The following is a 23,015-nucleotide window of genomic DNA, read 5'->3' on the forward strand; positions in this document are numbered from 1 at the left end:
TTAGCATTTGGTTGGATAACTATTGTGGATCACTCAGAGTGGCTTTGATTAGTTGTCTTTAACAAGATGGTTCACCTCTCATAGAATTTTGCAAACTCTTATTAGACAATGTGCAATGTAACTATGTCTGGTCCATATAAAGTGAATCAGGGACATGACAGAGTCTTCAGACAAATCCCACTATTTCACCTCAAACAGCTAGATCACTGAGGCAAAATTTCATATATATGTATAATGGCTTTTCTTCTCAGCTACTCAACATGTAGCAAAGTGATGAAACTGCTGCCTCATGTAACTCATGCCTGTTCTGGGTGGTGGTGGCCATCTCAGTGATGGCCCTGATTCCGTAAGGTAGATACAGATGTACCCTGTGAGCCCTGTCTCTGCAGGAACCGTTCAGATGGTCTTTCCCTGCTGTGATTTCCTTTTTTTCATGGGTTTAAATGTAATCAGACCCATGAATAGATTTTACAAATCAAAAATTTCAGTGTAAGATTTTTAAGAGTTCTAAATTGCGCTTAACTGTAAATTTTATAGTTTAAGGATATCGCCAACCTATAATTTTTCGCTATGTCTTTTACAAGATCATTTTCTTTACCTTCAGTTAAATTTTATTTTTAGATATGGCTGGCTGTTTGGGTATGTTGCTTTATCCTGTTATCAATAACTATGGCTCCAAAGTCCTCTATACTTTTTTTTTTTTTTGTCATGTGTGCAGAGTTGAGTCAATCACGGTCCTCATTCGCAGCCCACTATGTCATAGATGGGTTGACATGAGCTTTTCTTTTGTTTAATTTTGTTCTTCTATGTGGTCCCCAATCTCCACTCCCATTCTCTTGCCCCATAGACATCTGCTTTAATATAATTAAGGTATGCTCTTGTAATTCTTATCATATATAAGTGTGTGTACCTACATACATACATAAAATTTATATACATACATAAAAATTATATATAATGTAGAAAATTATATATATGTAAAAAAGTTTAAGTAGACTCTTGAAAATATATGGTATTGTTTTGAGTATGTTTTAAAATTGATATAAATGATATTATGCTCTAAATTTCATTCAATTTCTTACTTTTAAAAAATATGTGTTATGTTTTTGAGGTATTTTCTGTTGCTAAATATATGTCTGACTCATGAGCTCTGCCTCTGATTTTGTGCTCCATCATGTGCACATTTGCTATTTTCCCATTCCCTGGAGATGGATGCTGTTTCCTTCTCCATGCAACCATAAACAATGCTTCTGTGACCATCCCTAGATACCTTTCTTTGTGGACCTGTGAGGCTATATACTCAGAAGAAGGATTGCTGGATTGTGGGGCGCCTGTCCATTTTCCTTCAGTAAAGGCTTTTCCACCTAAATTTTGACTGATGAATGAATGAATGCTGGTTTACATTTTAGAATCACCTAGAATCTTCCCCTCCACTTCCTTGGGCTTCAAAATCAGGTTAACAAATGTCTTGGAAGGAAAAATTTGCCCCTATTTTTCTCTTTTACATCAGCTAATCAGCAAGCAGTCTAAATACACTTTGATGTGTTGTCAGTTTTTTAAAAGTTGGGAATAAAATTGGTGGGGCTTTATATTAAATTATGTAAAGAATTAATCCTACCATTGTAATCAGTAAGTCTATTTTTACAAACAGAATGTTTGTTTTTTGATGATTCTACGTTTACTTAGCTGACGAATAAAATAACTTCAATTAGACATTGACCATTTGAACACATTTCTTTACTATATTATCCGCTCATATAGTAAACAATGAGCAAAAGAATGTCCAGAGTGCACAGCTGTGCCTTGTGTATGTATATGGGTGTGTGTGTGTGTGTGTGACTACTTGCCTGAGCTCTTCATTTTCTGGTTGGCTTATCTTTATCAGAATTTCTTCCTTATTTTACATAACTTTCTGTCACCCAAATTCAATAAACAATGTAAAACGAGAGCTTTAGAAAGAAAGTGAAAGCAACGTTTGACGAAGAATATTATTTGCTGAATACTTTTGTCAAGCCGCATTGCCCGAAGAGCCCCCATCTCAGTGAATACCACGCTGTGAGGCAGAGCGTCTTTTGTTTACTGGAAATACAGACCTCGTATATGTTACCTTTCCATCCAGGTAGGGGAGTCTGTATATGTAGGATGAGCAGTGACTATGAAGCTAAACTGAGAATCTCTGCTCAGCTTCTAAGGGGGAATTGAATGAATTTGTGAAATTACTTTAAGCCCTGTTTTATTTTCGTTTTTTTCCTAATATATCTGTGTTCTGAATATCAAGAACTGGAATAAACATGATTATAAAGGAAAATATGTTATTTAACTTGGTCATGAGAAAGCTGTTACATGGTTATTTAGATAAAACCTAACTTTAATTTAGGAGATTTGGTTATAATTTCAAACAACATAATTTGTTTTTTTTCCTCTCAGTAATAGGAAAAAAAGCAAAGAACTCAGACATTCTGCTGTACCACATCTGTATCGACAGTCCTCTGCCCTACCATTATGTATTGCATAGAAACAGTGATTTCTTTTTCTTTTTCCATTGTAAATTTTCTTAGTGTACTTTAAAAATTAGCTGGCATTAACACTGAGTTATGCAACAACGTTGAACTCCCTCTTTTTAAAAAGTAAATATTTTAACAGATTTCACAGCAAAAATAAAAACCAAAATCTTTGACTTTTAATGTATATCTTTTAATGATTCCTAACACGCTGGAATCAAAAAGTCCTTTCTGGATTGCATAGGGGCTGGGCATGGTTATTAATTCACTAGGGCATGGTGGATCCACTCTTAGGCTCTTCTGCCTTTCTTTGGTCCTGGGAGCCAAGGAGAGAGAGGAGGAGGGGTAGTGGGGGAAAGACAGTGAAGGGAAGAGGGAGACAGGGAGACAAAGCCTGAGAGGGAGAAGATGACATTAGAGGTGACACATAGCTATCACGAGCTTCCTCAGTCTGAGAGGAAGAATAATGAAGGGTGTTCCTTGCCTTCTACAGCCCGGGGACAACCCCATAGCCACAGCACCTTTTCTAATCTCATTTTCTGTGTGCTGCATGTCATAATCTGTAAGGCACTGGTTCCAACTGAAAACACTGAATCCAAACAGGGACTGGGTCTTGTATTTATTTGCACTTTAAAACTACAGTGTATGGGAAAATTTACTCTTAGAAAAAAAAAAAAGAGGGGCAGTAGCAAAACAGTATGTTGACATTAAAGTGGAGTCACTGGACGCAGCAAGCCTTCAGATTTCACCTCTCTGATTTATAATAGCATTTTGCCAATGAGAGAAAAGCCTGTGGTCTCTTTAAAATTTTTTGTAAAAATCTCCCCTTTGGACTATCTTTGTTTCTTGCAGTTCAGGGCCCTGTGTAACAATCAGCAGTTGTCCAAAGTCTGGCTGACCCTGAGCTCCCCAATGTCTACCGCACCGTGGAAGGCTGCAGCAACAAGATTCTGAGCAGGAATGAGGCAGGACAACTGTCCTCGAGGCAGGGTCCTAGGAGGCACCGTGTGAAAAGCACCAGGGTTATATCCTGCTTGTGGTTTTGTACACGAACATAAATGGTACTAACCAGTGAGAAGGACCTGTACACGGAGCACATTGAAATAGCTGCTTACCAGCTTTCCTTGATCACCCCGGTGAGTTGAACAGTCGGTGGATTAAATGATTTTAGCCTTCTGTGAAGAGAGAGTTGGTGGTTTAAAAGTGAGGGAAGTCTGCTTGTGTATTTTGAAGTTATGAATAGTATTTGTAAACTTCCTGGGAGTTAGAGGCAAAGAGGCCGGATAGGAAGTAGAGAGAGGAGATGATTCATTAGCTCGCCAGTAGGGAGGGAGGCAGCAAAGCTGGGATATCAGATATGGGAACCCAGGCCGACTTCGGAGGATAGCATTCTCATCTGCCTGTCTGCTAGGAGTGTTCTGGTCAGACTTTAAGGAAGAGAAACTATTGCAAAGAGCCCAATCTAGCGATTTTACAAAGGCTGATTAATCGTTATAGCAGCAAATACCTCACTGATAGAGAAAACCGGTGTGATTGTGGTTAGTTATTATAATTCTACGGGCATGATGTTCACTGTTTTATTCCTTCTTCAAAGTCTAGCTATTTGAAGTATGTTTAAAGTTTATTATAACATTTTATTAGGAAATTGCATTTACTTTTTGCCAGTATGAAGCAAAAGTAATAACTCATTTTGAATTAGTTTACCCTACTAGAAATAGATTGTGACAAAATATTAATCAATAATAGCTATTTTAAAATAAAATAGTTAAAAAAATTGCAGGAGAAGAGGCTTTTAAATGAATATTAATTTAGCTTTTAAAATTCTTTCTATCCCATTGACTTTCTTCATTTGCTTGTGGCCAGTTTGGGTGTACCACATTTCTTTGTTTGTTTACTTTCTAGGGCTACAAATTTCCTCTACGTAACTATGTAACAATTCCGAAAGAAAATACTTAGTTCGCTTTTGGTTTAGTAGGATTTCTTGGCTGAAGTTAGAGTTGGTTTAAAAACGCACATGAATATTAAGCATTTTACAGTAATTATGTTTATTGAAGTAGTAATAGGAGTTCTCCACTTTTAAAAATATGGAATAAGGATATACAGGAAAAAATTTCCTGATCCAACCAAAGAATATCTAATAACTTGGTCAAAAATGCTGTTTGATTGTTAGAATTCTGTAAGTATATTGTTGGGTTCCTGGTTCCTGGATTTAGTTATTATTGGATATGGCCTATCAACTCAGAGGAAGAAAGATGAGCCATCCTTATCCAAAAGAAAACCATTTTTTTAAATCAGCGCTTTTTCACTCAGAGTATAATTCAGCCTTCATATCTAATAGAATTTACCAGTTCCTGTTAGAATATCATTATTTTTACCCTTTTCTGGTAGTTATTTATAAAGAAAACACAAAAGCATTATGAAGAGATCATTTCAGGTCATTTATCATCGTGTGTGTTTAATGGAATTTTGGCTCATTTAGTACATCCTCATTTCAGAAGGATTAATGGATACCCCAAAGGATAAACAAGCAGAGTCACTTAGGCGCTTTACTAAGCTAATTTCCAATTTTTTTAAATGATAATATTCTAGTAAGTTCTCTAGTTACTTCATCTCAGAATAAAGTGCATACTATAATAGGTATAATTTTATAATTTTTGGTAAATTATCAATGCAGACCTTGTTTTCATTCCAACGTTGTCACTAACTAGCTCTATGATTTCGGACAATTCACTTAATATTGTCAGACTTCAGGTTCCCTATGTCTAAAATGAGGATGGGAAGAGGCACTCTAAGTTCCTTTTTTTTATTCTAAAGTTGCATGATATAGAAAGAATTTACTTGAACTTAACGAATGTTTATGTAGAAAACGATAGTTACCTTGATAGTATAGTTGAATTAAATTGAGCATTGGTTTTCTTTTCAGGCTCTCAAAAGTATTGTTGAAAAGAAAATTGAGTTATCCTTAATGATTCTGACCATTTCATTTTGTCTTGCTTCATATTATCTGATAGTTGCCTAAAAGTAAAAAGAGATACTGCGCAATAGCTTACAGTGACTCAGAAAATAACAACACACTTTTATTAGCTAGTAATCTATTGGTCGCAAGTGAGGAACTCCAACTCAAATTGCCTTAAGCAAAATAAGGGGAATTTTTTGGAATCTGTAGTCATCCATCCAAGGATGGATCAATTTCAGATACAGGTAGGTTCAGGGTTTCAAGTAATGTTCTTAGGGCTTAGTTTCTCTATCCCTTTGCCTTATTTTCCTATTGGTTTATTTCTCAGGCAGGCATGTTCTCAATGTGGTAGGAAAGGAAGCCCCAAGAATATATTCTTTTGAATTTTGATTAAAAGGAAGAAAGACTCGCTCACAAGAAGACCATGTCAAGCCTGATCACATATCCTGACTGGTTTTCATTACATCGTGTTCTCATCCAATCTTTGTGGTTGGGATAGGGATGGAACATTCTGATTGGTCAGCTGTGAGTTATAGGATTACCAAGTGGCCATAGGCAGGTTTATCCCACCTGAATCACAAGAAATGGGCTCTCCAAAGGAAAGTAGGATTCTATTATTAGAAGTGCAGTGGACATGCTGAAAAGACATAACAAAATAACAAATCTAACACAAGGTCTTAGATTGAATACTTTCTTGGCAGTTGAAAATTTTAGCTAAACAGATAAATTTGTCAACACACTTGGAAAAAACCACCACCACCACCACCAGTAGTTGAGTGGCTTCAACTTTTTCTTTACACCATTCAATCAGGAAGGTGTCAAGACCCTCCCTGAACTAATTTAACATTGATCTGCAAAAGGATTCACAAACTTTTCTTTATTCATGCATTTATTTCATTCTTTTAATAATTTATAGTGGTGAAGCTTTTTGTTTCTCCAAGGTATTCAAGATGGGTACCTTGATTTTCTTGCTTGTTAACACTTACACGTTTAATAAATATTATTTGCTTTTCCTTTTATTTCATTCCCTTCTTCCCTCTCTTCCTCTTTTTTTCTCCTCTCTTCCTTTCTCTTAAACCTAGGCAAACAGTCATGGATCCATTCTTTACCACCTATTTTAAGTAAAGAATGAGTATACTTAATTGAAGTAATGATTGATTAAATATCAATTTACTTAATAGGAAAAATATTACCTGATAATAAAAAAATATGTAGATGTTTTCTTATGATGAATTAGCAATTATTTGGTTTAAACTGTATGCTCTTAAGTGACTTCTGCCTATTTTTCTCTGGACAGGAAAGTACTCAAACAGAATTATTTTATTGCTAAATTTTTTCAAACTAATGATTAATTATACGTTCACAATCTAATCTAGCTGGAAGGAAGGGTGAAAAAGAGTCTAGTAAAATCCTGGAACAGTTAAATAAATACATTCTAGCCTTGCTTTCTTTGAATTCTTTCTATCCAATTTGACCCTTGAAAAAGTCACAAAGAATGAGAGAACAGAACGAACATGTATATCTTGGCGTTGGAAGTGGAAATAATCTTTATATAGTGAGTGTTCTACTAAGAGAATCAACCCTGGTATATAGCAAATACCAAGAGTATATTTAGTCCATACTATATAGCTTTGAGTTAAAAAAAATCCTTTTTGTTGATGTTTTTATTATTAAATAAGGTGATGATTTTGTCCTGAACTCTTTTTGATATGAAAAAGAAAAGAATGCAACAGTTTTTTGCTTTTTCCTGAAAGACATTTTAAAGAATGAGGTTTCAAATGATGCCACTGTGTTTTTATAGATTATGAAAAGTTATGGAGTTTTAAGCAATTAAACAGAACAAAAAGCAAGTTCAAGGGCATTGTCTCCTGGGGAACAATAACAATAGCTTCCTAGACAATGGCATCAATAGTCAGGCTTCCGTTAACGGACGGAAGCTCAACCATGGCTGGCTGCTGGGCAATGGGGAGGAACTACACATTGGGGTTTTAATTGCTCATTTGCTCTGGGTCATGCCTTGCTGTTTCAACTAAATCTCTGGAGTAAAGAATCGCTCGTCCCCTTCTTCCTGCATCTGATCACCTAATGGAAAGAAGCCTATGTTCCTCAGGGAAATAACTTTGGCCAGCGTGAATCAATCTTTCTCCCCTCTGTAAAACCTAATTTTAGTGTTGTTATAGAAAATCAAATGTAAAAAAGGAATAGAGTTGGTATGCATTTCTCTGTTCCTCATTATTACTTTTGATGCAAGGTTTTTAAAGAGCAAGGAGAAAAGAATTGATAAAATCATAATAGTTTAAAATTTTTGTATAGGGAGCAAAAGTCAAGTGGAACTATGAGTCTGGAAAGCACCAGGATATATTTGGTCCCAGCCTCCGATATTAAGTAAAAACTATAATTTTGAAAAATTTCTGAATTTTCAAATTAGTAACATATCTTACTTTAACCATATTATTTTAATTATGTAGACTCCCATTGGGCATGGGTACAACACAGTTGTAGTCTGGCCCAGCAGGTGAGAGTATACATAAATAACTTTAATGTTAGGTAGAATGTGATAAATTATTATAAAAGAGTTATATTCACAAGTTTTGGGAATTCAGAGAAAGGAGAGATAATTTCTACTAGAATGTGAAGCAAGGGGCAGTGAAGGATTAGAAAGGCAGAAAGAAGGACTTTCAAGAAGCTGATGATCTTTGAGCAAAACCTTGAAGGTTAACTAAGACTTAAAAAATAGAGTAAAATTTCATACACGATGCATTATTTCGGAGACATTGGGATGTGAGGAAAGAAACCCATCCTACTACAACTATTACGAATTTAGTTAAACTCATTGAAATCATTTCCAAACATTTTCATAGAGGCTATATATGTTTTTACAGAGTAAAGTTAAAACTTTCTATGTGTAGGTGGATATGGGTTTTAGAAGCCAGTACATGGGTCTAATTATCAGAGTCTGTTCCAGTTTTTATCTTCAAGATGAATTTTAATCTCTGCCTGTTCCAGTCCTTTGCAAATTAAAACTGCAGCCATCATGGTCTCCCACTCTTTGAGGTTGAGCCAATTTTTTATAACTAGATGTGCCTAGGAAGGTGCAGACATGGAGACATTTTTACCGCGTGGCACATGAGCACTAATTTATTTAAGCTGATATCATTAAAATAGCATTTATAAGTGATTTGATATCCAGAAAAAATTAGGATCATGTATCATAAAAACGTTGAACAGCGTACAATTCCTCTCTCCATTTGACCCCAAGAAGTCATGTTTTCCCCAAATAACATTTTGTGAGTCCTAAAAGGTTGGAATTTAGTTTAACATTTGTAACTTGTGGATTTTACAAAAACTTCAAGTGAACTAAACAAATAGATTAATCACTTAAGTGATGCCAGAAACAAACAAAGAATCCATCATAGTCCTGGAATAATATCAAGGTAACTTAATTTGCTGGCTGCCTTTGAAAGAACAAGTGAGGTTTAGATTTGTGGTTAGAAAAATAGTGTAGTTGAGTTTAGTTAACTAGAGTTTAATTCGTTATTTATGCCCTTGAGATTTTGTTTGAACAATGTGATAGTGAGTAGGTAATTCTGAAAAGGAATGAGGAATAGAAAATGCACTCGTTGATGGCCCTATAGCTTTGAGCTAGCATGGCATAGATAGCTTGAGGTAGCTAAGTTCAAAGAGACGTAGGTTTCAATCATGCCCACACTTCCCACTGAGGCTACAGATGTGGACAAGTTACTCTTTTGGATCCTCACTTTTATAGGTTGAAAGGGATGAATAATACTCATAGTTTGGGGTTGCTTAAGGATAAACGAAACAGTGCATGTGAAGTGCCAGCCATATAATTGACACTCTATAATTCATAGATTTTATTATTGCTGCTGTATATTTTCAGAAGGAATTCTGAGGCTATCTTAGATGCTTAGCAATATTTATTGAGGTTAAACTAAAATAAGGAAAAATTCAGAGAAGTCAATGTTACCGAGTGTTGTGAAACAAAATTTCACTCATTTCTGGTGACAGTGCAAATTGGAGCATCTCTTTTGGAAAACATATTAGCAGTTTTGTATCCATTGTAACTCTACTGCGGTGGAAGAATGCACTGTTTAAAAAGTGTAGGTTAGGAGAACTGAGTGGGCAGGAAGAGCTTTTGATGATTCAGTGGGAAAAAGGGAGCCCAGTGGAATCAAGAAATATCCTTCTGGTAAACACTGGAAAAAGCCAGAGAAAAGAGAGAGGAAAAAAATGCCAACCTCCATTGAATTAAAACTTTTCCTCTCACTTTTGGCCTATGTTGACAGCATGACCTAACTATTTGCAGAAGGCAGCGACCATAGCAGATGTTGCTGCAAGCACCTGGGATATTGGCAGACAGAAACTGGGAGGGACTAATTCTGTGGTAAAGATTTTTCAGCTCAAATCTGGAATTCAGGGTCCGGAGATCCAAGGCAAGGAGTGAAAACACACCCTGATGAAAACCCTTCCAGAGTCAGCACATTCTAGGAGTTCTACTGAGGCCAGGACCAAAATGGCACTGACCTTAAGGAGTCACATGGGGGGATGTGACTGGGTTTTCTAGGCTAATGCCATCTTGTCTTCAAGTTTGTGCACAATCCACACTTCTTTATGTAACATATGCTGTTTAATCTTTTCTGTTGCTTACATTTCTTATCATCACTTTTTGGTGTGAGAGCTTGTCCTTTATTTTAAACATTCCCGGGATATTGGGCAGAGCTAGTGTGAGGTGTGTACCATCTACTGACATTCCATGAAACTAATTGTCTGAGAGAATACAGAAAAACTTACGTAGATAGAGGGATCAGAGTAATAGATCCAGAAGATGTTTACACATTTTTACTGCAAGTCGCCCCGGAATCACATTACTAGATCTGAAAAGTGTCCAGAAAATACATAAAGAAGTTTAAAGTTAAACATTTTAAGGTAATACATATGTCCAAAATGAGAAAATGCTTAAGTCAATTAGTAGAATATTATGCTTCTAATAAAAATTGTATATGTGAAAAATATCAATGTTATGTGGGAAAAAGAGTGTACAATATTCTATGTATTTGATAATTATAACAATGCTAAAAATGTGTACTTATAAAAACAATGGAGTGAATATATAAAAATGATAATACATCAGGCATTATGCTTATGGTATGTTATTTTTATGTTAATTTAAATAAAAACTTTTCATATAGACTTTTTTCCTTTTAAGAGAAACTCTTTAATATGTCTGTGTCTTTGAAAATTGGAAAGAGGAAGAGAAGAATTCGGTACTTTGCTGTGAACATGATAAACTCTTCAGCTCAGATTCCCAAGTGTGGGATTTATTGCAAGCGAATTATAATTTAAAACGAAACTAGCTGTATTCCCATGATTTTAAGATTAAAAGTAGAGAAAAAAACTTCAGGACACATGAAAGTCAAAGATCTCACCATCACGCTGACCAGATGTATTTATTTATGTCGCAGAATAAACACAAGTTGCAGATATGGGAAATGCATGGTGTGCCTCATCAAAGGTTTCCTTTGGGAATTTTGCATCTTGCCTTTTTCTGTGTTTCCACGAAGTCTACCTTGGCCTTGTTTTACTGTGTTGGGCTTCTCCCTTCATTTATTAAACCAGAAAATGGTAGAATAAAACATCAAAAGATCATGTTTCTTAAGGAATATCTACCAGCTCTTAAGGAAAATATATTTTCTAAGTCAAAAGCTCGCAGATAATCCAACAGAAAATCTGGAAGTTGATCCCTGATGGCACCAATTGTCAGGGCTGTGGACGGGAACCATTTTATCCTTCCGACCAGATTTATCATATTCACTTTTCACTTGGAACAAACGCGCATGAAAAGTCCTCCTTTTTTCAAACTGCTTCTTCCCTGATATCTTTCAAATCCAATAACTATGAGAGCATTTTTTCTTTTTGTAAAGAGAGTGGAACTGGAACCTCTCCCCCTAATCCCATTGAAGGCACATTTCCAAGAAGCCTAAATAATTACACACAAGAACTGGGAATTTGCCTAAATTAAGCCTTGCAAAGAATGAAAAGATGCCTCCACTTTTCACTCTGCTTTCCTCTGTATGTTGGCTATAAATTCTGGTATGGTTCATAAAGTACTTAATATTGGAAGTTTCCTTTAATTGGAAGGGATGATCTAAAAACAAAAGACCGCTAAATACAGCAAAGAAATAGAAATCTACTGTATAGCGTACAGCCTATAACTAACAATACTATATTATATACTTAAACATTTGCTAAGAGGGGAGATCTTATGTTGTGTTCTTATCACATGAAATAGTATTATTAATAAATAAAGAGGGTGGGAAGAAACTTTTGGGGATGATGGGTAAGTTTATGGCATAGATTGTGGTCATAGTTCATGGGCGTATACTTACCTCCAAACTCATGAAGCTGTATAAATTAAATACGTACAGCTTTTTAAAAGTCAATCATATGTCAACAAAATGGTTAAAAAAACACAAGGATTAGGATATTTGGTTAATCCCTTTTTTTTTTAAATTTGAGATTTGAATATGTCTACTGTATTGAGAATACACTGTATTGAGTTCTTCATTCCTGACTATCTCCTGACTTAATGGGAAAATACACACATAAATATTTAGAGGTAAATATTCCATGCACACAAACTTTTAAAATGTTAACTTATAAATAAATGTATTCAAACTTGTAAAGTCATGCATACTTCATGGAAGACTACGTTAAGGCTATTTTCAATAATTCAGCTACTTCAAGGCAGCCATCTAACAGAACTCAGGTCAAAATTTTTTATTTTAAAATGGAAAACATGTTGGTGTATTTCAATGCTAGTTTCAACCATGAAATTAAACAGTATCGAAAAACAAATCATATGGTTCTTATGAAAAAATGTAATACCCCCTTTTCTACATTTTAGCATCAATATTTATTTTCTCTTTTAGCATCTGTGTTGTAGGGGAGAATGTTTGGATCATATATACTGCTAGCTCTATTTTCTCTATTATATGAGAAGCAAGAGGCAGAGGTGGTGGCAAAGCTGATGTGAGCTGAGTCAGTATTATTTTACCAACCAATTAGATTAATTAACATTTATGTACATCTAACAACTTTTGAAAACCATTTATAAGCTAAACCAGTAAGAAAGAATAAATAGGTTTTATTTCATTGGAAACAAACTACAAATCCCATCCTTAGACTATTTCTTAGACTGTCTTCAAAGCACGTGAAGTCTGACTGAAAGAAAGAGAAAAACAATTAGTTGACTCTGAACTGAAACTTAGCTGGAGTTGAGGAAATGGAAGGGCTGCTGCTGAAGGCAGGGTTTCAGAGGACTGATTAACGTCCTAAATTCTGTGGTCAACCTGGACGATCCAGTCATAGATTTAGGGGTATCTAATCTATTGGATGAAAAAGATCAGTGTCCTATTTCCAAACTCTGCAGCGTTTAAAACTTTCTTTTGGTTCAGCCCTATTCCGAGGAAAGGAAGTTTTCAGTTTATTTTGAGTCTGGGGACAGATCCCAGTAATCCAAATTAGTTTACGATGTTCATAGTCTGTAAAAATTTGAGACCAGACAAGTTAATCCTCTAAGATCCCTGGCTTAGAGTAGACTCTTCGCGCAGGACACAATGTCTCCTTCACCTAGTGATGATGTTACACCTTTATGCACAAAGTACGAAACTCACAAATAACAAGACTTTTCCTCCAAGTTGTCTGAATTTATCTTCCTAGACAATCAGGAATGAGAAGTAGAAGTTTTCTTACTCACTATGAGACATGTGGACACGAGAGACCCACAGAGTCTTTCTTAATTTGAAAGTTCAGCTCAGTTCAACCAGATTTGTCAAGAGGCTGCTCTTCTGTACTGTATGTGCCAGGTACTCTGCCAGACCCTCTTGATGGCTACAAAGTCACAGGCAGGACTCTTGGCTAAGACTCAAGCCTCCACAGCAAACTTCTGAAATGAGTTGAAATTCTTTTTTGTTGAATTTTGGCTGAGATGCAAAATATTTATTCAGGAGGTTTCTCTTGTGTAATTTTGTTTTCTCATGGTTACCATATCATATGATCTTGTTATTACAGAGCAATATGCCTTCAGTTCATGAGCTGAAGTTTTCTTCTGCACATCCAGTATTATTCTCCCTTAGTGCTACAAGATGCTTCCTATGTCCCAAGAATTTCTTGATTTGCATTTCTAGTTGCCAGAATTAGGTTACTTTTAATTGTTAAAGTAAAATCAGAGGGAAATCCAAGTGCTGAGCAAGCCAAAAGCAAAACTAGGATATTGTATTTTGTTTTTTAAAACTGAAGGCTCTCATCTCTGCAGTTCTTTGGTGCTGGATTGCTGATTATCATGACTAAGTTGTAGGCCCAGCCTGATACTGCTACAGGGCTAAATTCTATGTTTAAACATTCTGCAAAGTGCATCAGGATCCTAATAGAATTTACCCATCATTGATACATGTAAAGCTCTAAGAAGAAGAGGACTCAGTGTGTAATCAGTACCTAATACTTGTTACCTATTATTATTATTGAGTCCCTTTCACTTTGTAGTTGGTTATGGCCCTTGTGGGCATTTCCCTTATCATAGAATGTAGGAGCCATCAAATGTAAGTATTTTGGTTTTGTTCACTAATGTATCCCAAGCATCCATCAGAGTGCTTGGCAGAGAGTAGGTCCTCAATAATTTGTCAAATGAAAGAGTATTAGACTGGTTTCAATCAGGCTGCTGGCCTACCACCAGGCCTTTGACTTCAGCTTGACCCCATTAGATTTCAAATATGATGATGTGATCAAACATGCTCCAGGAAGATGCTGTTGATTCTCTGCTACATGTCCAGAGGAGCCATGATGACAGAAGGTGCTCATTTGTTTGTTTGAAAGTCATGATCAGGGGAGTCCCTGGGCCCTTGCTTTTCGTGAAGAGAGAGCATGAAAACTCTACATCTGATAGGAATTTTAGTGAAGCCTTCCATTTTGGCTTCTATTGGCTACATTTTAATAAAGCTCTCTACTTCTGGGAACTTTGTGTTATAGATATTGTCTTGGAGGGGAAATTATAAACAAAAGGAAACACATATTTTAAATTCATTGTTAAGATGCAATGTTTTTATAATGGATGGTTAAAACTTAGAGATAAAGACAAAATAGTAAAAGATTTAATTTATCTGGAATCTATTCCAAAGCAACACTAGGAGCTTTTGTCTTTGTAATTATGGCAAATGAAAAGAAATTAAATGTCACTTCAGGACAGATTTGGTTTGCAATTTAAGGTGAAAATACTTTTCTAGTTCATATAGTGTACGCTTTCTTGTAGCCCCTCAGGAATTCGCTTGTTGACTATGGAGAGAACAGCACAGCTAATTTGGCTTGGCTCATAAAAGTACAGGTCTCTTATTTCCTTTGTGGTGCTTCTCTGCAGAACATGCTTTAGTCAGATGATTTTTTTTTTCCAGTTTTTTCAAAGGTTTCCAACTTCTAGTCACTCGAGATTTACACTGCTTTTAAAGTCGAGGGATTTTTGGATTTGTTTAGTGTTCTAAATAAATCCTGGATTTATTTCTTTTTGACTTCTTATAATCCCCTATGATTATTTCCACTGTTACACATTTACCAATTACTGTCTCTGTTTTAAAGTGTAGTTGTCATTTGTAACTCAGTGGAGTAATATTGTTAGTTTGATACATTTATATTGTGTTTTGTGCCTTGGCCTCTATTTTCCACTCCTTTAATAGTTCATTCATGTTAATCACTAATTTTAATGTGCTTTGACCATAGTCATTAGGATTGGTAGATTTACCACGTTAATCCTTATTCTTTCCTATCTTTTATTACTCCATGTTTCTATTGCTCTATTGTTCCTATTGACTATGCCTCCTTGTTAGGAGTGATCACATTGTATCATCTTAACATATGTCTCACAGAAATTGTAAATTTCTTGAAGATATGGACAACAACTTTTCAACATTTTATCCCTAACACATAGCTTATAGTAGGTACTCAGTATATTTTTGTTGAACAAATAAAACTAAAATGTGGCTAGGTGCTATTTGTTATCTAAGCCTTTGGATGTACAGAGAAGAATGGAGAATAATAGCTATCACAAATATTTATGAATAGTATTATAGATATATATTTTTTTGGTGAGAAAGATTGGCCCTGAGCTAACATCTGTTGCCAATCTTCCTCTTTTTGCTTGAGGAAGATTGTCACTGAGCTAACATCTGTGCTAATCTTCCTCCATTTTGCATGTGGGATTCTGCCACAGCATGGCTTGATGAGCAGTGTGTAGGTCCACGCCTGGGATCCGAACCCACGAACCCTGGGCTGCTGAAGTAGAGTGTGCTAACCCAACCACTACCCCACCAGGCCAGCCCCAGTATTATATTTTTAAATATAAGGAAGTCTATAAGTAGGAAACTCACAACTCTGGTGGAACCTTGAAAACAAACTGGTCTTGTCCTACTTTCGAGAAGGACAAACTAAACAAATCTGACTTGAAATCATGTTATTGTGAACCCTCAGGTTACATATGATGGGACTATCTTATTGATGAGACTAACTTAAGCCAAGGTCCTTGTAAAATTATATTTTATATGCTGTCTTTGTTTAGGCTAAGCCACATTTTACTGAATATTGTATCTCTTGTGTATTAGTTAGTATTATGATAAGGTAGAGTTACTTTCAATGGAAATGCGTTCTATGTTCTTTCTTGATAAACATTCTGATTGTTAGGAAGCATTATTATTATTTTTAAGGGGTCATTAGGAAAGCAAGTTCTTGGATTATGAACATCTGAACTTAAATGTTGTGACAAGAATTACTTTTTCTGTGTAATGGTGCAGGATACCTGAGAATCTTAAATGCAAAGTTATCTATAGTCTGTCATGGCCTGAAGAACTAAACAAGTGCCAGGTATTAAAAATAAAAGTAACTTAGCAGTTTCTACTTTCACCCAGGATATAAAATGCTGGAAAGAATACCACTCCCACCCACCTTAACAAGGAGAAAAAGTCATAAACACTCTAAAAGCATAACTTTTCTTGAGCCCACTAGAGAGCTGAGGTCACGCAGTAACCTAAATTCCAAAGAGTGACAAGTCTATGGAATATGAACTGTCTCAACTTCTAGAGGAAGAGACAAGTGCCATATAAGGAAGAGACAAGTTGGAATACTTCAGCTAAAATTTTAACCAATTAATCAAGGCTGAGGGTAATTGGTATGCCAGCTTGAAATGAATGGGTTCTCACTCACTAGCAAGAATTTTTCTGTTCGCCTGTGCTGGATGCTCATGAGGAAAGGACAGGAGACTGCAGAGACCACTCCTCCTTGGAGCACAGGCATGCAGGAGGCAATATGGAACTTCAGGGGAAAACTCAAAGCCTTTCCTTTCCTGGTCCTTTCTCTTCTATGAATAAAAAACCTTAACCCACTGAAGACAAGCAGCAAACACTGTTATTCACAGGGCACAAGAACCATTTTGGCTAGGAAAAGAGTAGAAAGAAAAAACTCCTCTGCTGTGGGAGAACAGGAAAGCAGCCTGGGTTCTGTATCCCATAGTGCTACCAAACAGTGGTCAGATACCACAGGGGAAGGCAGGAAACTTCAGGCCCAGATAAGCCACAGACACAATGCAGAGTTTGACTGTCATGGGAAGGTAGGCAGAACTAATGAAAAAGCTCCACTTCAAGTTCCAGGAACACAGGGCCTGCCTAAGACCAAGGCTGAACTAGGAAAAGAGAAATCTCTTCCCCATGCCTAGCACTGAGTATCAAGCAATAGCAGTCTACAGCGGGGCGTGCGGCAAGAGTGTGGAGAGAGGCTTCCTCTGTGGGATAGGTATGTAGCAATGGCTGAAAGCTGAGGGTGAAGCACGGACACTGAGAAAAATTGCCTGGTGCTCTAGTCCTAAACTAAGCACAAGGCAATTGCAGCCCCCTACTAGAGGAATTTGAGGCCTGTGGTGCACTGAAGTGAACCCAGACACAGTTCATTTTTTGACTAGATTAACTCAACCTCTCATGCAAATGCCTAACAGAGGAGGGGCATAAATATGCGTTACCTCAACCTGTATTGTCCTACCTATAATGACAGACATTCATTTAAAAAAAAATCACAAGATAATCAAACAAGCAAGAAAATACAACCCATTGTCAAGGGATAAGGGAATCAAAAAATCAAGATGCAGCGATGTTGGAACAATTCCAAGATGTTAGAACAATCTGGCAAGAACTTTAAATAATTATAACAATTATGTTAAAAGATCTACTGGGAAAGGTGCACCATGTGCATGTATAGATGGAAAACTTAAGAAGAAAGATGAAACTATAAGAACAGATTATAAACAATTAAAAATTGTACAATTGTTATAAACAATTAAACAACGGAAATTAGAATTGAAGAGTTCCTTTGACAAATTTATCAATAGGCTTGATATAGCTGAGGAAAGAATGAGTGAACTTGAAGATAAATCAAGAAAAATTATAGAAGTTATCCAAACTGAAAATAGAAATTATCCAAACTGAAATACAACGTGGAAAAAAATGAGTGCTTAAAATAAACAACAAAAAAGGAACATCCAAAAGTTGTGAGACAGTATTAAATGGTTTAAAATATGTGTGTTAGAGTCCTAGCAGAGAATAAAGGCAAAAGAAATATTTGGAGAAATAAAGCTTGAGAACTCTCCAAAAACCATGAAAGATGTCAAACCATAAATCCAAGAAGCTCAGAGAACTGCAAGCAGGATAAGCACTCCTTCCATAAAACAATAAAAAAAGTCAAATAAAAAGAAATTTTGAAATACTGTAGTAATCAAAGATAAAGAGAGAATCATGAAGACAGCCAGAGATGAAGATATTTTACAAGTTCAAATAAACAAAAAAAAATTATAGTAGGCTTCTTGTTAGAAACTATGAAAGCCAGAAGGCAATGGAGTGACGTCTTTAAAGTACTGAAAGAAAAAAACCATCAACTCAGAATTTTATGCCAGTGAAAATAGCTTTTGAAAAATGAAGGCTAAAGATTTTTTTTTTGTACAAAAGTTTCAAACCAAAATATGAGAGAATTCATTGCCAGTAGAGCTGCCCTATAGGAAATATTAAAGAAAGTTCTTCCTGTAGAAGGAGTATGATATTAGGTAGAAACTTAGGGGCCGGCTCTGTGGCTGAGTGGTTAAGTTCGAGCGCTCTGCTGTGGTGGCCCAGGGTTCGGATCCTGGGCGCGGACATGGCACTGCTCGTCAGGCCACGTTGAGGCGGCATCCCACATCTCACAAGTGGAAGGACCTGCAACTAGGATATACAGCTGTGTATAGGGGGGGTTTGGGGAGATAAAGTAGAAAAAAAATAAAAAAGATTGGCAACAGTTGTTAGCCCAGCTGCCAATCCTTAAAAAAAAAAAAAGAAACTTAGATTTCAAAAAAAAAAAGAGTGCCAATAATGTTAAAAATAAAGGTAAATAAAAGATACACTTTTACATGTTTTTAATCACTCTAAAAGAAAATTGACAGTTTAAAGTAAAAATAGTGAAAATATACTGTAGGTTTATAATATATGTAAAAATAAAATGCAAGAAAACCAAAATACAAATTATAGGAGGGAGGAACTGGAAATATATTGTTGTAAGGTTCTTATACAATATGTGAAGTAAAAACATTATTTTAAAGCAGACTAGGACAAGTTAAAGATGGACAGTGTCACCTTTAGAGCAACCACTAAATTTTAAGAAGGGGGTATGGCTAATAAGCCAACTGTGGAGAAAAAAATTAAATAATAACAAATGCACAGTTAATCTAAATGGTTGAAGAAAAGGGAAAAACGGACATCCAGGAGAGAGAAAACAACTAGAAAAGTGGTAGATTTAAACTCACTATATCAATAATTATCTTAAAAATTATCTAAATACGCTGATTAAAAGGCAGAGATTGTCAGATAAGACAAATTCTATTAGATAATAATACAAAACGCAGCTGTATACTGTCTAAAATAAACTCCTTTAATATAAAGACATAGATCTTTTAAAAGTAAAAAGATGGGAAAAGATATACCATAAAAACCCAAATCAAAAGAGAGTGGAGTAGCTACACTAAAATCAGACAAAATAAACTTCACCCAAGAAATACCCAGGATTAAGGGGGACATTACGTATTGATAAAGATGTCAATTCATGAAGAAGACATAATAATTTTAAATGCGTATTTAAAGCACAGCAAGACTTCAAAATACATGAAGCAAAACTGATAGGAATAGAAAAAGCCATAATTACCGCTGGAGACGTCAATACTTCTCTCTTAGTAATCAATGAATCAAGTAGTGAGAAAATAAGTAAGAATATAGGAGATATAAACACTATTAACCAATTTAATTGGCATTTAACGTTCATTAAAGTAGACCATATTCTGGGCCGTAAAACAAATCTGAAGTTTTGAAGAATTCAAATCTTATAAAGTATGTTCTCTGACCGCTCAAGGATTATACTAGAAATCAATAATAGAAAGATATCTGGAAAATTACAAAATATGTGATGAAACAACATACTTCTAAATAAGCCAGGAGTCAAAGAGGAAATCACAAGGGAAATCAGAAAATATCTGGAATAGAATGAATAAGAAAATATGACATATCAACAATTGGGGATGTACCTAAGTATATAAATTAATAAAAGGAAATGAATAAAAGGAAATTTATAGCATTAAGTTCTTACATTAAAAACAAGGAGTTTATATCAATGCTCAAAATTTTCTTCAGAAACTAGAAAGAACAGAAAATTAAACCTAAAGCATGCAGAATAATGCCTAGTCAGACAGAAAAAAAAAAGAGAAAAATAAAGTAAGAGGTAAGTTGATCCAAAATTCAAAGAGATAACAATGGAAAATCCCAAAAAATGAGTTGTTTTTTTTGGAAGGAGGTGGAGAGATGAGTACTTGAAAAGTTGACACAAAAGTCTGTATGGAAATTTATATGGAAGTGCCTAGAATAGGATGATCTCTGGATATCAAGGCTTAGTATAAACCTATGTTAACTGAACCAGTATGAAATTGGTGGAAGAACTGATAAATAGTCCAATAAGGTAGACTTGCCGGCCTAAAAACCAACTCTGACATATGTGATGCCTTAATTTATAACAGTAGGGAAAGGATAGACGTCAGTAGCGCTAGGAAAAATTATGTATCCGTGCAAAAAAGGAATACATTGGGTCCCTATTTCATACCACACACCTACTTAATTTTAGACCCACATGTGAAAGGCAAGACTGCAAAGCTTTTAGCAGCTAATGTCTGAGAGTCCTTCTTCATGTGCTAATGAAGCAGAGCTGAAAACATTTCTTTGAGTTTGGATACTTTGGCTTAGGTAATTTAAAAAGCTTTTTGAAGAAGATGTAAATTGAGCTGGGCTTTGAAGAATGGGTAGGATTTGGACAAGTAGAAATTACAGAGGAAGACATTCTAAGCACAAACAAAATATAGTCTTTGGGGAAAAGTGATTAGACTGGTATTGAGAGGATGGGGAAGATGGTTAAGTGCAAAACAGTGAACTCTGAATGCCGGATGCAGGAAGTTGGGATTTATCCAACTGGGCAATGGAAGCGAGGATATGACATGATGCAAGTGATAATGTGGCGGCAGTGCCTAATACGGATTGGAGTGAGGAAGCAGAAGAATGCAAGTGGTGTATTTAACACCGAATGAGTAAGTGTTAGAACCTTCCTTAAAACGATAGAGGCGAGTAGGGGCTGGCCTTGTGGCTGAGAGGTTAAGTTCGCGTGCTCCGCTGCAGGCGGCCCAGTGTTTCGTTGGTTCGAATCCTGGGCGCTGGCATGGCACTGCTCATCAGACCACGCTGAGGCAACGTCCCACATGCCACAACTAGAAGGACCCACAATGAAGAATATACAACTATGTACTGGGGGGCTTTAGGGGAGAAAAAGGAAAAAAATAAAATCTTTAAAAAAAAGAAAAGATAGAGGAGAGTGTTCCCAATATGGTGAATGGATGATTGAATGTGGCAGTGAGTCCAGGGAGTCAAAGATAACGAAGATTTTAACTCAGAGTAACCGGAGGAATGGTGGGAGATCTTTAATAGCAAGAGGAACATAAGGAAGACATTTTGGAGAAAATAATAATTTTGAAACATGTTAAACTTGAGGAATGAGCAATACAGTTCAAGTAGAAATGTTCAAACAGCCATTGGAAATGGAGAGTGGGAGCTCCTCGGGAGAGGCGTTTGTGTGTGATTGAATCTAGTGATGTTTGAAGCTGAAGTTACAGGTGAGCTCTTAGGATGAGAACTTGAAGAGAATAATAGAGGGCTGGTACTGAGTCTCCGGGAACACCCACATTTAGCAAACGGAAGGAAAAAAGGAGGCAGCAAAAGAATCTGGGACAAGGTGATTAGAAACACGTGAAAAAACACAAAAGGCTGGCTTTCAAGAAGAGGTGCTGTTAACAGCTTGAGTTGCTACAAATTGGTGAAGAATGAAGGCGAGGCAACTGCCTTTCGAGTTTGTAGGAGATCGTGGATAACATCAGGGGCACAGCTTCAGTGGAGGTAGGGAGGCAGCCAAATCTTGAGGGCGCAAGCAGAGTGTATGGGAGTTCATTCCCAAACATTTTGAAAATAAGAGAAAGTGGATTATAGATAGAGAAAATAAAATGTCATTTATTGAGCAATTAGTTTAAATTTATCTTCAAAGATAGAAGGAGACTTAGAAATTACTTAATTCAGAGGTAGTGTTCTGACTGTATGGGGGACAAATGTAGTCACCAAGCTGTACCACACCACGGCAATAGATTGCTTAAAAAGTCGAATTAGGTGTGAACACTTAGAAATGGAAAATTTTCCATAAAAATCCCTGATTTCTAGTGTCTCTTAAAAAATTGGAGATTTGGCAGCACTGGGCCTGTATTCCTACATACCATTAATCAGCTGGAGTTGAATAGCAGCTGCCCCTTGGAAGGGCACGCATTCTTCACGTAGCCACGGTCCCCACTCGGCCTGGGTCGATCCAATAGACTAGCTGCTGGATCCTGGTAGGTTTTTGTGTTGGCCATCCATGATTAAGCCCAACTCCCTCATTTTTAGAAGAGGAGACTGAAGTCCTAAATGAAGGTGTGACTTGTCCCAGTCTGGTCAGGGGAAGAATCCGTTTTAGAGCCCATAAATCTGTGTTCTTATTTCAGTAAGCCTCCTACTCTGTCAACTCAATGTTTTTCTCTGGCTTGGTAGCCTCTTCAGGAGCAGCTCATGGCAATTTTCACCCCCCTCCCAGCTTATAGCATTGCCAAATGGCACCTCCATGATTTGTTTGGCTCTGCTCCTGACGAGGTTCTCATTGCTTTTCATGTGATTTAGATGATGACCAAGGCTATTCCTCTTTGGACAAGAAGGAAACTCTACTGGTCACCAAGTCCAAGCTCACTCTTTTCAGAACTCTGGCATAATGTGAGGCACATAAATTCCCCATAAGTTTCCTTTTATGGAGATTTTTGAGGCCTAAGTGGAATGATGCTAAACAATGACTATCATGTGTTGCCTCCCAAAGTAGAAAATTAAGTT

At 36.3% G+C, this 23,015-nt stretch overlaps 1 long non-coding RNA gene across 1 annotated transcript in view; it reads left to right on the plus strand.

Moving 5' to 3' along the window:
* The first annotated feature begins 3,353 nt into the window (after nucleotides 1-3,353).
* The window catches only part of LOC139082066 (uncharacterized), a 217,722-nt gene continuing 198,060 nt past the window's right edge, over nucleotides 3,354-23,015 (plus strand). The window contains exon 1 of the long non-coding RNA XR_011537772.1: nucleotides 3,354-3,637. This is a non-coding gene — a long non-coding RNA (uncharacterized lncRNA). The remainder of the gene's footprint in view (nucleotides 3,638-23,015) is intronic.

Source organism: Equus przewalskii, chromosome 2 (genome assembly GCF_037783145.1).
Source record: "Equus przewalskii isolate Varuska chromosome 2, EquPr2, whole genome shotgun sequence".
NCBI classification, from domain to species: domain Eukaryota; kingdom Metazoa; phylum Chordata; class Mammalia; order Perissodactyla; family Equidae; genus Equus; species Equus przewalskii.